We start from the raw sequence: 12,854 nt of genomic DNA, 5'->3' as shown, positions 1-12,854 counted from the left end.
CCCAGGCAACAGGGTCTGGAGTGGACCCCTAGCAAACTGCAGTAGACCTGCAGAAGAGGGGCCTGTTAGAAGAAAAACTAACAAACAGAGGCAATAGCATCAACATCAGGAAAAAAAAAAAAAAAAAAAAAAAAAAAAAAAAAAAAAAAAAAAAAAAAAAGGATGACAAGCAAAAACTCCGTTTAAAGGTCACCAACAGCAACAACCAAAGTAGATAAATCCACAAAGATGAGGAAAAACCAGTGCAAAAGGGCTGAAAATTCCAAAAACCAGAATGCCTCTTCTCCTCCAAAGGATCACAGCTCCTTGCCAGCAAGGGAACAAAACTGGATGGAGAATGAGTTTGACTAATTGACTGAAGTAGGCTTCAGGAGGTGGGTAATAACAAACTCCTCCGAGCTAAAGGAGCATGTTCTAACCCAATGCAAGGAAGCTAAGAACATTGATATAAAGTTAGAGGAATTGCTAACTAGAATAACCAGTTTAGAGAAGAACATAAGTGACCTGATGGAGCTGAAAAACGCAGTACAAGAATGTTGTGAAGCATGCATAAGCATTAATAGCTGAATTGGTCAAGTGGAAGAAAGGATATCAGAGATTAAAGATCAACTTAATGAAATAAAGCATGAAGACAAGATTAGAGAAAAAAGAATGAAAAGGGATGAACAAAGCCTCCAAGAAACATGGGTCTATGTGAAAAGAACAAACCTACATTTGATTGGTGTTCCTGAAAGTGATGGGGAGAATGGAACCAAGTTGGAAAACACTTCAAGATATTATCCAGGAGAACTTCCCAACCTAGCAAGATAGGCCAACATTCTAATTCAGGAAATACAGAGAACACCACAAAGATACTCCTCAAGAAGAGCTACCCCAAGTCACATAGTTGTCAGATTCACCAAGATTGAAATGGAGGAAAAAATGTTAAGGGCAGCCAGAGAGAAAGGTCGGATTGCCCACAAAGGGAAACCCATCAGACTAACAGCAGATCTTTCTGCACAAATCCTACAAGCCAGAAGAGAGTGAGGACCAATGTTCAACATTCTTAAAGAAAAGAATTTTCAACCCAGAATTTTATATCAAGCCACAATAAGCTTCATAAGGGAAGGAGAAATAAAATCGTTTACAGAAAAGCAAATGCTGAGGTAGGTTGTTACAACCAAGGCTGCCTTACAAGAGCTCTGGAAGGAAGCCCCAAATATGGAAAGGGAAAACTGGTATGAGCCACTGCAAAAACAAACCAAAATATAAAGACCATCAACACTATGAAGAAACTGCATCAACTAATGGGCAAAATAACCAGCTAGCATCATAATGACAGGATGAAATTCACACATAACAGTATTAACCTTAAATGTAAATGGGCCAAATGCCCCAATTAAAAGACACAGACTGGCAAATTGGATAAATAGTCAAGACCCATTGGGGTGCTGTATTCAGGAGACCTATCTCATGTGCAAAGACACACAGGCTCAAAATAAAGGGATGGAGGAATATTTACCAAGCAAATGGAAAGGAAAATAAAGCAGGAGTTACAATCCTAGTCTCTGATAAAACAGACTTTAAACCAACAAAGATCAAAAAAGACAAGTGCGTTACATAATGGTAAAGGGATCAATGCAGCAAGAAGAGCTAACTATCCTAAATATATATGCACCCAATACAGGAGCACCCAGATTCAGAAAGCAAATTCTTAGAGACCTACAAGGAGGCTTAGACTCCAACACAATAATAGTGGGAGTCATTAACACCCCACTGTAAATATTAGACAGATTAATGAGACAGAAAATTAACAAAGATATTCAGGACTTGAACTCAGCTCTGGACCAAGCAGACCTAATAGACATCTACAGAACTCTCCACCTCAAATCAAGAGAATATACATTCTTCTCAGCATCACATCACACTTATTCTAAAATTGACTACATAATTGGAAGTAAAACACTACTCAGCAAATGCAAAAGAATGGAAATTATAACAATCTTTCAGACCACAGTGCAACCAAGTTGGAACTCAGGATTAAGAAACTCACTCAAAACAACGCAACTACATGGAAACTAAACAACCTGCTCCTGAATGACTACTGGGTAAATAATAAAATTAAGGCAGAAATAAATAAATTCTTTGAAACTAATGAGAACAAAGATGCAATGTACCAGAATCTCTGGGACACAGCTAAAGCAGTGTTTAGAGTGAAATTTATAGCACTAAATGCCCACAGGAGAAAGCAGGAAAGATCTAAAATAGACACTCTAACATCACAATGAAAAGAACTAGAGAAGCAAGAGCAAACAAATTCAAAAGCTAGCAGAAGGCAAGAAGTAACTGAGATTAGAGCAGAACTGAAGGACATAGAGACACAAAAACCCCTTCAAAAAAATCAATGAATCCAGGAGCTGGTTTTTTGAAAGAATTAACAAAATAGACCACTAACCAGACTAATAAAGAAGAAAAGAGAGAGTAATCAAATAGATGCAATAAAAAATGATGAAGGAGCGATCACTACTGCTCCCCCAGAAATACAAACTACTATCAGTGAATTCTATAAACACCTCTATGCAAATAAACTAGAAAATCTGGAAGAAATGGATAAATTCCTGGACACATACACCCTCCCAAGACTAAATCAGGAAGAAGTTGAATCCCTGAATAGACCAATAACAAGTTCTGAAATTGAGGCAGTAATTAATAGGCTACCATCTGAAGAAAGCCCAGGACCAGATGGATTCACAGCCAGATTCTACCAGAGGTACAAAGAAGAGCTGGTACCATTCCTCCTGAAACTATTCCAAACAGAAAAAGAGGAACTCCTTACTAATGCATTTTATGAGGCCAGCATCATTCTTATACCAACTCTGGCAGAGACACAATAAAAAAGAAAATTTCAGGCCAATATCCCTGATGAACATCGATGCAGAAATCCTCAATAAAATATTGGCAAACTGAATCCAGCAGCACATTAAAAAGCTTATCTACCACGATCAAGTTGGCTTCATCCCTGGGAGGCAAGGCTGGTTCAACGTACACAAATCAATAGACGTAATCCATGATATAAACAGAACCAGTGACAAAAACCACGTGATTATCTCAATAGATTCAGAAAATGCCTTTGGTAAGATTCAACATTGCTTCCTGGTAAAAACACTCAATAAACTAGGTATCGATGGAACATATCTCAAAATATTAAGAGCTGTTTATGACAAACCCACAGCCAATATCATATGGAATGGGTAAAAGCTGGAAGCACCCCCTTTGAAAACCAGCACAAGACAAGGTTGCCCTTTCTCACCACTCCTATTCAACATAGTGTTGGAAGTTCTGGCAGGGAAATCAGGCAAGAGAAAGAAATAAAGGCTATTGAAATAAGAAGAGAGGAAGTCAAATTATCTCTGTTTGTAGATGACATGTTATATATTTGGAAAACCCCATTGTCTCAGTCCAAAATCTCCTTAAGCTGATAAGCAACTTCAGCAAAGTCTCATGATACAAACTCAGTGTGCAATAATCACAAGCATTCCTGTACACCAATAATAGACAAACAGGGAGCCAAATCATGAGCAAACTCCCATTCACAATTGCTACAAAGAGAATAAAATACCTAGGACATAACTTACAAGGGATGTGAAGGACCTCTTCAAGGAGAACTACAAACCACTGCTCAAGGAAATAAGAGAGGACACAAAGAAATGGAAAAACATTCCATGCTCATGGATAGGAAGCATCAATATTGTGAAAATGGCCATACTGCCTAAAGTAATTTATAGATTCAATGCTATTTCCATCAAGCTACCATTGACTTTCTTCACAGAATTAGAAAAAGCTACTTTAAATTTTATATGGAACCAAAAAGGAGCCCATATAGGCAAGAAAATTGTAAGCAAAAAAGAAGAAACCTGGAGGCATCACATTACCTGACTTCAAGCTATACTGCAAGGCTACAGTAACCATAACAGCATGGTACTGGTACCAAAACATGTATAGACCAATGGAGTAGAACAGAGGCCTCAGAAATAACACCACACATCTCCAACCATCTGATCTTTGGCAAACCTGACAAAAACAAAAGATGGGGAAAGGATTCCCTATTTAATAAATGATGTTGGGAAAACTAGCTAGCCATATGCAGAAAACTGAAACTGGACTCCTTCCTTATACCTTATACAAAAATTAACTGAAGCTGGATTAACGATTTAAATGTAAGACCTAAATAATAAAAAGCCTCGAAGAAAACCTAGATGATACTATTCAGGACATAGGCATAAGCAAAGACTTCATGACTGAAATAACAAAAGCAATTGCAACAAAAGCCAAAATTGACAAATGGGATCTAATTAAACTAAAGAGCTTCTGCATAGCAAAAGAAACTGTCATCAGAATGAATAGGCAACCTAGAAAATGGGAGAAAATTTTTGCAATCTACTCATCTGACAAAGGTCTAACATCCAGACTCTACAAGGAACTTAAACAAATTTATGAGAAAAAACAACCCCATCAAAAAGTGGGTGAAGGACACAAACAGATACTTCTCAAAAGAATACATTTAGGCAGCCAACAAACATGAAAAAAAAAAAAAGCTCATCACTGGTCATTGGAGAAATACAAATCAAAACCACAATGAGATACCATCTTATGCCAGTTAGAATGGCAGTTATTAAAAAGTCAAGAAATAACAGATGCTGGAGAGGATGTGGAGAAATAGGAAGGCTTTTGCACTGTTGGTGGGAATGTAAATTAGTTCAACCATTGTGGAAGACAGTATAGCGATTCCTCAAGAATCTATAACCAGAAATACCATTTGATCCAGCAGTCCCATTACTGGGTATATACCCAAAGGATAATAAATCATTCTACTCTAAAGACACACACACATGTATGTTTATTCCAGCACTATTCACAATAGCAAAGACTTGGAACCAACTCAAATGCCCATGAATATAGACTGGATAAAGAACATTTGGCACATATACTCCATGGAATACTATGAAACCATAAAAAAATGGATGAAGCTGGTAACCATCATTCTCAGCAAACTAAACCAGGAACAGAAAACCAAACACCACATGTTTTCACTCATAAGTTGGAGTTGTACAATGAGAACATATGGGCATAGGGAGGGAAATATCACACACCAGGGCCTGTCAATGGGTGGAGGGGCATGGAGGAATAGCATTAGGAGAAATGCCTAATGTAGATGACAGGTTGATGGGTGCAGCAAACCACCATGGCACGTGTATGCCTGTGTAACCTGCACATTCTGCACATGTATCCCAGAACTTAAAGTATAATTTAAAAAAATATGAGCCCTGATATACTACTTTTTGTCAGAATAATGCTAATAATATACAGCAAATATCTTAGTTGTTGTCTTTAAGCAGCAGAACCTGAGGCAAGTATAAAGGTAAGGATTTGATCTATTTAGAAGATGCAATTCAGGAGCAGTTAAGGGAAGCAAGGAAAGATGAAAAGGAATGGAGTCCATTGCATTACTGTGCTGGTAACTGCCCCTTAATCTACTGCAGAAGCATAGAAAGTCCCTCAACAGACCTGTGGTATGAAGGAATTCACCAAAGTTTATGGAAGAGAAGTTAACAGAAGGAAAAAGGAGGAGGGATTTATCTGCTTTACTGTGTCTCATAAGAAGTTTCCTATTGTTTCATTCTCACCCCATAGGGATAAACTCCCCTTCACTGCACGGACTGCATAGTCACTCACATGGAGGCTACTTGTGAAGCCAGATAACACACACAGAAATGCTGAATTTCTTAGAGTCTGGCAGCAAACAACGAGTTTGCCAGTTCTGAGGTCCTAATCCATGGGGAGAAAGGAGACAATCAGCAGCACCTCAGAGAGTAAGAAAACCCAAAATAATTTTATTCTTTATGTTTGACTGCAGTACATACAAAGAGTTTAGCTTATTAGCTTTTCAGTGATTACCTAATATTAGCAAATCTCTCAGAGTAATTCATTTCAGGAACAAATTACAATAAAGCAATGCGTCTATATCCCTTGAAACAAACAAACAAACAAAAAGAATTTGGAAAAACTTGGTAGCCCTTCTGCATTTTAAACAAAAGTCTGTATGAAGAAAAGTAGAACAAAAGTATATAAACATTATGTTAAAACTACTACAAACCAATAGTAATTAGCTTAATAAATATTAATGGTGTTAAGCTGTACAAATTGAATTGTTTTTGAAGTTATATCTGAATACAACAAATGAAGTAATATAAATCAGATATAAGGATTATTTTAAATTTTATATATTGTTACATACCTATGAAAATCTCTTAGAAATATTTTGAAGTTTATAGGGAGAAAAGCAACTAACTAAATTTAGAATTTATAAGACATTTGTATATCATAGCAGAATACATAATAAATATGTAGAAACCAATAACTTTCCCCAATGGTAGTAATAATCAGTTAGCAATAAAAAAGAAAAAATAAAATTTAGACCCCCACATTAAGGGCTAACAGTTTACAGAGTAAGATGCTGTTCAGTATGTTCAAGGTACAGGGACAGAAGTAACTATAATCAAAAGAATAACATTTTTCACCAATCCTGAGAAGATGAAAATTGTTGCGTTTATTTAGATTTTGTTTACATTGTTACATCTAAACAACTTCTTCATGAGAGTGAATGTACATATTGAACCTTTTTGGGTTCTTTCTTTAATAGCATTAAGTGTATTAACATCATTTTAAACAGCTGAACACACGTATAGTACTTTTTGTTGACCTATACTAACACATGAATACTGCAGAGCAATCCTAGGGTAGTATGGGGGAAAGGAAGTAGAGAAATGCCTTCACTGCTCTCTGTGAAAAATAAATGTCTTCAACGTGATATGTTTTGCTAATTTTTTAAATTTTATAGGCCATAAGAAAAGCTTAGATATTTTCATATTTATTATTGAATAAGTAGGGATTGAAATAGGATAGTAGCCATAATACCAATTAATTGATAAAGCCAATAAATTAATACTGCTAAAAATAGACTCTTACTCCTTTTAGAGTTTGTTTAGGCATTCCTAATTTCCACTTCTACCCTCTCAAATATCTGAATGTTTTCACATTCTTAAATAAGGAGCCAGTAGAAAACCAGAATCCTGCACCATTGAGTATAAAGAAGAGTATTAAGGAATGAAAAAAATTAAAGGCACATATTAAAAGGGTCACAGCATAATCCCTAGAAGTGTTTAATTTTGAGCACAACTGTACCCTGAAGACCCCAGGAAATGATATGCTTTTTCCCACCAGCAACACAGTCACTTGAGTATTTCTTTCACACCTCCATTGAAAAAAAAAAAAAAAAAAAACAGGCATGCAGCTTAATATTGTTATCTGAACCACACAGGGTAGTTTATATTTTGCACAGAAAACCCAAATAATAAGTCAAATTTATTTTTACAAAAGTAATTTATTTGTTCTACTAATAAAAATAATTATTGATCATTTGTGCCAGTCACCATGCTAAGCATTTAAACAAAATGATCTCATTTTAACTCCCAGTGACCCACGACGTTACTGTCCTATTTTACAGATGAGAATAGTGGGGCTTATGGAAGTTGGCTAACTGTATACACAGCTAGGAAGTGATGGCAATACGATTCAAATTTAGATTTAAGTCCAAAGTTTTAAGTTCTAAACTGCAATGCCTCAGTGCCTTTTGCATAGAAGACTTTTGACTCTAGAGAATTTAAGTCAACTCATTTGTTTACATCGTCAAAAATTAAAATTCCAGATAAACTGGAATTTTTAGTATTGATGGAAATTCACTGTATAGATTGATCACCCTGCCAGAAATAGTTCAACAAGCTGACTATTTCTATGAGCTTCTAAAACTGAAGAGAGATCTATTCTTTGTAAGACCCTTTTTTTAAAAAAAAAGAAAAAAGATCCCAATTTTAGGACAATTCTATTAGTGATGGTTAATTAAGAATAAAACTAAATTCTTAGTTACACAGAAATAGTCTGCCCAACTGAATAAAATTCCTGATATTTTTCTCTACTGAAAGAGTGTAAAAAACAAAGCAGTTAGCCCATTTCTTCAGTGTCATTTAAATTGCATTTATATGATAACTTTGGAGTGAAAGCGGAGCTCATGTATTAATATTTGGCCCTATGTAAATTAGACTATAAATTTAGTAAATAAATTATTCACTTTTCACCATAGTTATATTTGTTATGGAAGAGAAATAATAGTGGATAACTTTTTGAAAAAACACTTTTCTTGATTTTTTTTGTATCTCTTGGACACTACCATACTCAGGAGAGCATTTATCTTCCTGCACACTAGAAAACTCATACCCAAAGAGAGGAGAGAAAAGTCACTTATAGCCCTCAAGCTGCAATAGCTGCAGGCTGATATGATGTCATTAATACATCTCAGAATGTCTAGTTTTTAAAGTAATTCTAACATGCCTTGTATACTGTGACTATATTTAAGAAATTGATTTGGACAACTCCAAAATCAAACATCTTGATAAGATGTATAAATCAAGGATAATAGTTATTACTTCTTTGAAAATTTCTTACAACAAAAAAAAAAACTATGTTTTTGGCACAAATTTAGTTAACGTGGCATCATAATTCATTTAGTCAACAGATACTTATGGGTTTTTTGCGCCTTTGTATATTGCATTGCACTATAATTAGGGGTCAAATCTTGATTTTGTGATTGTTATTTTTCATGAAATAAGTAGATTATATTAAATAGTTGTTTTTAGTGTAAATAACACATTAAGAAAAGATAATGATGTAATTATAGAGCTATGACATTTTCAAGCTACTTTTTCAACTGAATATATTCTGTTCTTCTCTGAATCTATTACATTTGAAGCCATTTAAACAATTATTTGCTTTTTTTTCTTGTTTATTTCTTCATTGTAGTATCTGACAAATGATAATAACCAAATTAAAACCACTTGTAATTCCAAGCATAAATTAAATGAATGTATAATTATGAAATGAATGTATTCTTCAGTTTCAGATTCGTTGAACTGAATAGAGGCTTCTACATTTTTTAATGCATTTTTTTTTAGGAGTCTTACTGTTACCAAATTTCCAGTTTCAAATTTATATGTTTAAGTTTTATTACTTAAGATTTTGTTGCCTTTTCTCTCTGCAGCTGCACTCTGAATTACTGTGTCAGTTCAGGCTTATAAATCCCAGATGAAAAGAATGAAATTTTTTTTTGTTATTTGCTTTATGCCAGTAGTTCTTAATCAGAGGCAATTTTCACCCAGGGGATGTTTGATAATGCCTAGAGACATCGTTAATTGTTACTAAAGTTGAGGAGGGAGGGAAGAGTTGCTACTGACATGATATAGGACTGGGAAGCTGCTAAACCTCCTACAATGCACAGAAGAATTTTCTGCATCAAAAATGATCTGATACAAGCATCAATAGTTTCACTGTTGAGAAATCTATATATAATATCCTTGATTTTTCATTCTAAAATTTAGTAAAATGATGAGTTAAATTTAATGATTTTTGTCATGATTAGCATGGTGAGGGATGACATGAGCCTCAAAAGTCAAAGGGCTCTTGCCTTGGAATAGAAAATCAAAAGATGACAATAACACATGTGAAATAGTTTAAGTTTCAGTAAGTTGGAATTAAAACTTTCAGGTATTCTTTAGAACAAAATCTTCGTTGTCTCCACACAACTGCTAGCTAAGTGCACTTAATTCCAATAGCATGAATCCCATGGCATGTGGAAAGATGAGAATGAGCAGTGTCCACTTGACAGGCACATATGTTAAACAAGATCTTAATGTTTTGTAAAAAAGAGGAGATTTTTATTAAGGCAAGGAGAGAATGTGAACATGATTGAAGGGGTAGAGCATACAGATTAAAGCTATTTGAAATGAAAGTAGGTTTGGGGAGAAAACAGTGAGTATTGTTGAGAGAGAAGTCGTCCTCTATAGAAGGATAATAAGAACATATAGCTTATTTGGGGATGGTCTTTCTGTGCTGCTCAGGGTGAGGGGTCAAGGGCTAAAGAAGTTTAAATGTTTCATAACTAAATAATGTCATCAAGATACAGAAAAATAAATTACTTGGATTGCGATACCAGCTTTTAAAAATTAGCTGAATTTTTCTAATTGATTATTTCAGCTCATAGTGGTGGATGACAGCAAATGAAGGACATTTTGGCAAGTGGCTCAGCATGAAAGAGATAATGAGCATAGTTACCTTGATTGTAACCGGAAACCTGAAAGATTCAATGCGAAAGCAACTTGTTCCATAACATATTTCTTGCACAGGTTGGCTTCATGATTTTGGCACCTTGAGGCAAGCAGGGCAGCTTGAGGGTGCTGGGAAGTTTAGGTTTTTTAGCTATTTTTAAAAAATGGTGACAGCTTTATGGGCTGGAAGAAAATGTTTATTGGGTAGATTTCTCCCTAAGTGGTTGAAGAGAATTTTAGACATTTATCTCTTCCTGGCATCATTCAAGTTTTTGATAACTGGGAATGGGGTAAGGAGAAAAGTCCAGTTTTAGGACTTGAATCAGAGACAAAGATGACAAAGGAACAGGGAGGGCTTCACCATAGGAAAGTCAGATTTGATAGCCTCACTCTCAGAAAGAAGAAGAGTGCTTAATAGGAAAAGCACAGGGTTTGTGATCACACATCTAGCATTACATTTTGAACCAGATTATCCAATGAAGTGGACCAGCCCTGAAGCTCTTTCTCATATTGGTAGGATGTGACACTGGAATTAACCTTCAAGTGGTGCTCCAGGGGCAGACTGAACCTTGAGGGAGCATAACATGGGATAGGGTGGTTGGAGAGGGACTGATGTCTTTTGAATACCAATTAATTGCTAGACACTATCCTAAGTGCTTTTGGCATGCTATCAGATTAATGAGATACATTTTTTTAAGAGACATTTTACTGATGATAAAACTGAGAAGGAGTAAATGGCATTATTTACATGGCTAGCTTTTTGAAAAGACTAAGAAACTCATCTCTGGGAAAATAAGGCAAAGACTGACAATGTGTACATTGTTTGAAGGTTTATTCCGCTTTAAAATGCTTCTAATAAGCCTGTTTTTTGTTTTTTTTTTTCTTATCAGGAGGTTAACTCACATGAATTATTTCTTAGTCTGCTAATTATCCAGATAGTTGGTTCCTCTTTTTCTCTTTGTGATTAATTATTAGTATTTCTCTAGAGCTCACCTGGCTAATGTTCTTTTGTTTCTCTCATAGGCATCACGCTAATGTCTCTAAGTGGTCAGGTGATGTGTGGTTTGTGCTATCACCTTTAGAAAATAAATCTTAGCTCAATATTCTCCAAACTTTCAGATGTTTTTCAGGACAAAAATCTTTACTGTTTCAACACAATTGAAAGTGAAGCAAGCTTAATTTTTCTGTTTAAATATATATTCCAAAGTGACTCAATCATATAATAAAAGTGTTTCTGCAGTCATTAGTCATTTAGCAAACAAAAAAAAAAAAAAGAAAAAAGATAGAAAACATACATATTGCAGAGTAAGACATATTACAGCCATCAAATATTAAAAGGTTTGGTGTAAAATATTGCAGTTTCACAGTAAACATTTATATATAGGTAGCTACTATTTAAGACAGCTCCAGCTGAGGGATACATGGATGATCTTATTACATTTAAGTATATTCTTTGGATAAAACACTAAATATGTGATATATGCTTTATGTAAAATACATAACTATTTATTAATACCAGAAAGAAACATGCAATAATTTTAGTAATGTACACACAAAATCTCAAAGAGGAACTATCTGGAGGAGTTTTAAATAACACTTATTGTCTGTCTATCATAATTTGAAGACTGTTAGCATAATTATTGTTGCAGTAATACAATTGTATTACAAAGTTTACTGATTCATTTACTCTTGGGAAAAACTATTCTAGGCACAAAGTTCTATATAGAATGAATTAACTTCATGTATTAGTCTCTTCAGGCTGCTATGACAAAAATAACATAGACTAGAGGTAGTTAATAAGCCAACCCTGTAAATTTGTTTCTCAAAGTTCCGGAGGCTGTAAATCTGAAATCAAGATGCTGGCAGATTCAAAGTCTGTTGAGGGCTGGCTTCAGAGATGGCCATTTTTCATCATAATCTCACATGGCAGGGGAGGGATCTCTCCGGAGTCTCTCTTTTTATTATTATTATTATTATTATTATTATTATTATTATTATTATACTTTAAGTTCTAGGGTACGTGTGCATAACGTGCAGGTTTGTTACATATGTATACTTGTGCCATGTTGGTGTGCTGCACCCATCAACTCGTCAGCACCCATCAATTCGTCATTTACATCAGGTATAACTCCCAATGCCATCCCTCCCCCTTCCCCCCTCTCCATGACAGGCCACGGTGTGTGATGTTTCCCTTCCCGAGTCCAAGTGATCTCATTGTTCAGTTCCCACCTATGAGTGAGAACATGCGGTGTTTGGTTTTCTGTTTTTGCGATAGTTTGCTGAGAATGATGGTTTCCAGCTGCATCCATGTCCCTACAAAGGACACAAACTCCTCCTTTTTTATGGCTACATAGTATTCCATGGTGTATATGTGCCACATTTTCTTAATCCAGTCTGTCACTGATGGACATTTGGGTTGATTCCAAGTCTTTGCTATTGTGAATAGTGGCTTAATAAACATATGTGTGCATGTGTCTTGATAGCAGCATGATTTATAATCCTTTGGATATATACCCAGTAATGGGATGGCTGGGTCATATGATATTTCTACTTCTAGATCCTTGAGGAATCGCCATACTGTTTTCCATAATAGTTCAACTAGTTTACAGTCCCACCAACAGTGTAAAAGTGTTCCTATTTCTCCACATCCTCTCCAGCACC

General features: G+C 35.3%; 1 long non-coding RNA gene across 1 annotated transcript in view; it reads left to right on the top strand.

The window, feature by feature from the left end:
- The window catches only part of LOC105481693 (uncharacterized), a 722,106-nt gene that overhangs the window by 335,265 nt on the left and 373,987 nt on the right, over positions 1 to 12,854 (top strand). The window contains exon 11 of the long non-coding RNA XR_011614711.1: positions 5,671 to 5,849. This is a non-coding gene — a long non-coding RNA (uncharacterized lncRNA). The remainder of the gene's footprint in view (positions 1 to 5,670; positions 5,850 to 12,854) is intronic.

Source organism: Macaca nemestrina, chromosome 16 (assembly GCF_043159975.1).
Source record: "Macaca nemestrina isolate mMacNem1 chromosome 16, mMacNem.hap1, whole genome shotgun sequence".
NCBI lineage: Eukaryota > Metazoa > Chordata > Mammalia > Primates > Cercopithecidae > Macaca > Macaca nemestrina.
The sequence above is the reverse complement of the archived record's forward strand: the minus strand, read 5'-3'. Positions and strand labels throughout refer to the sequence as shown.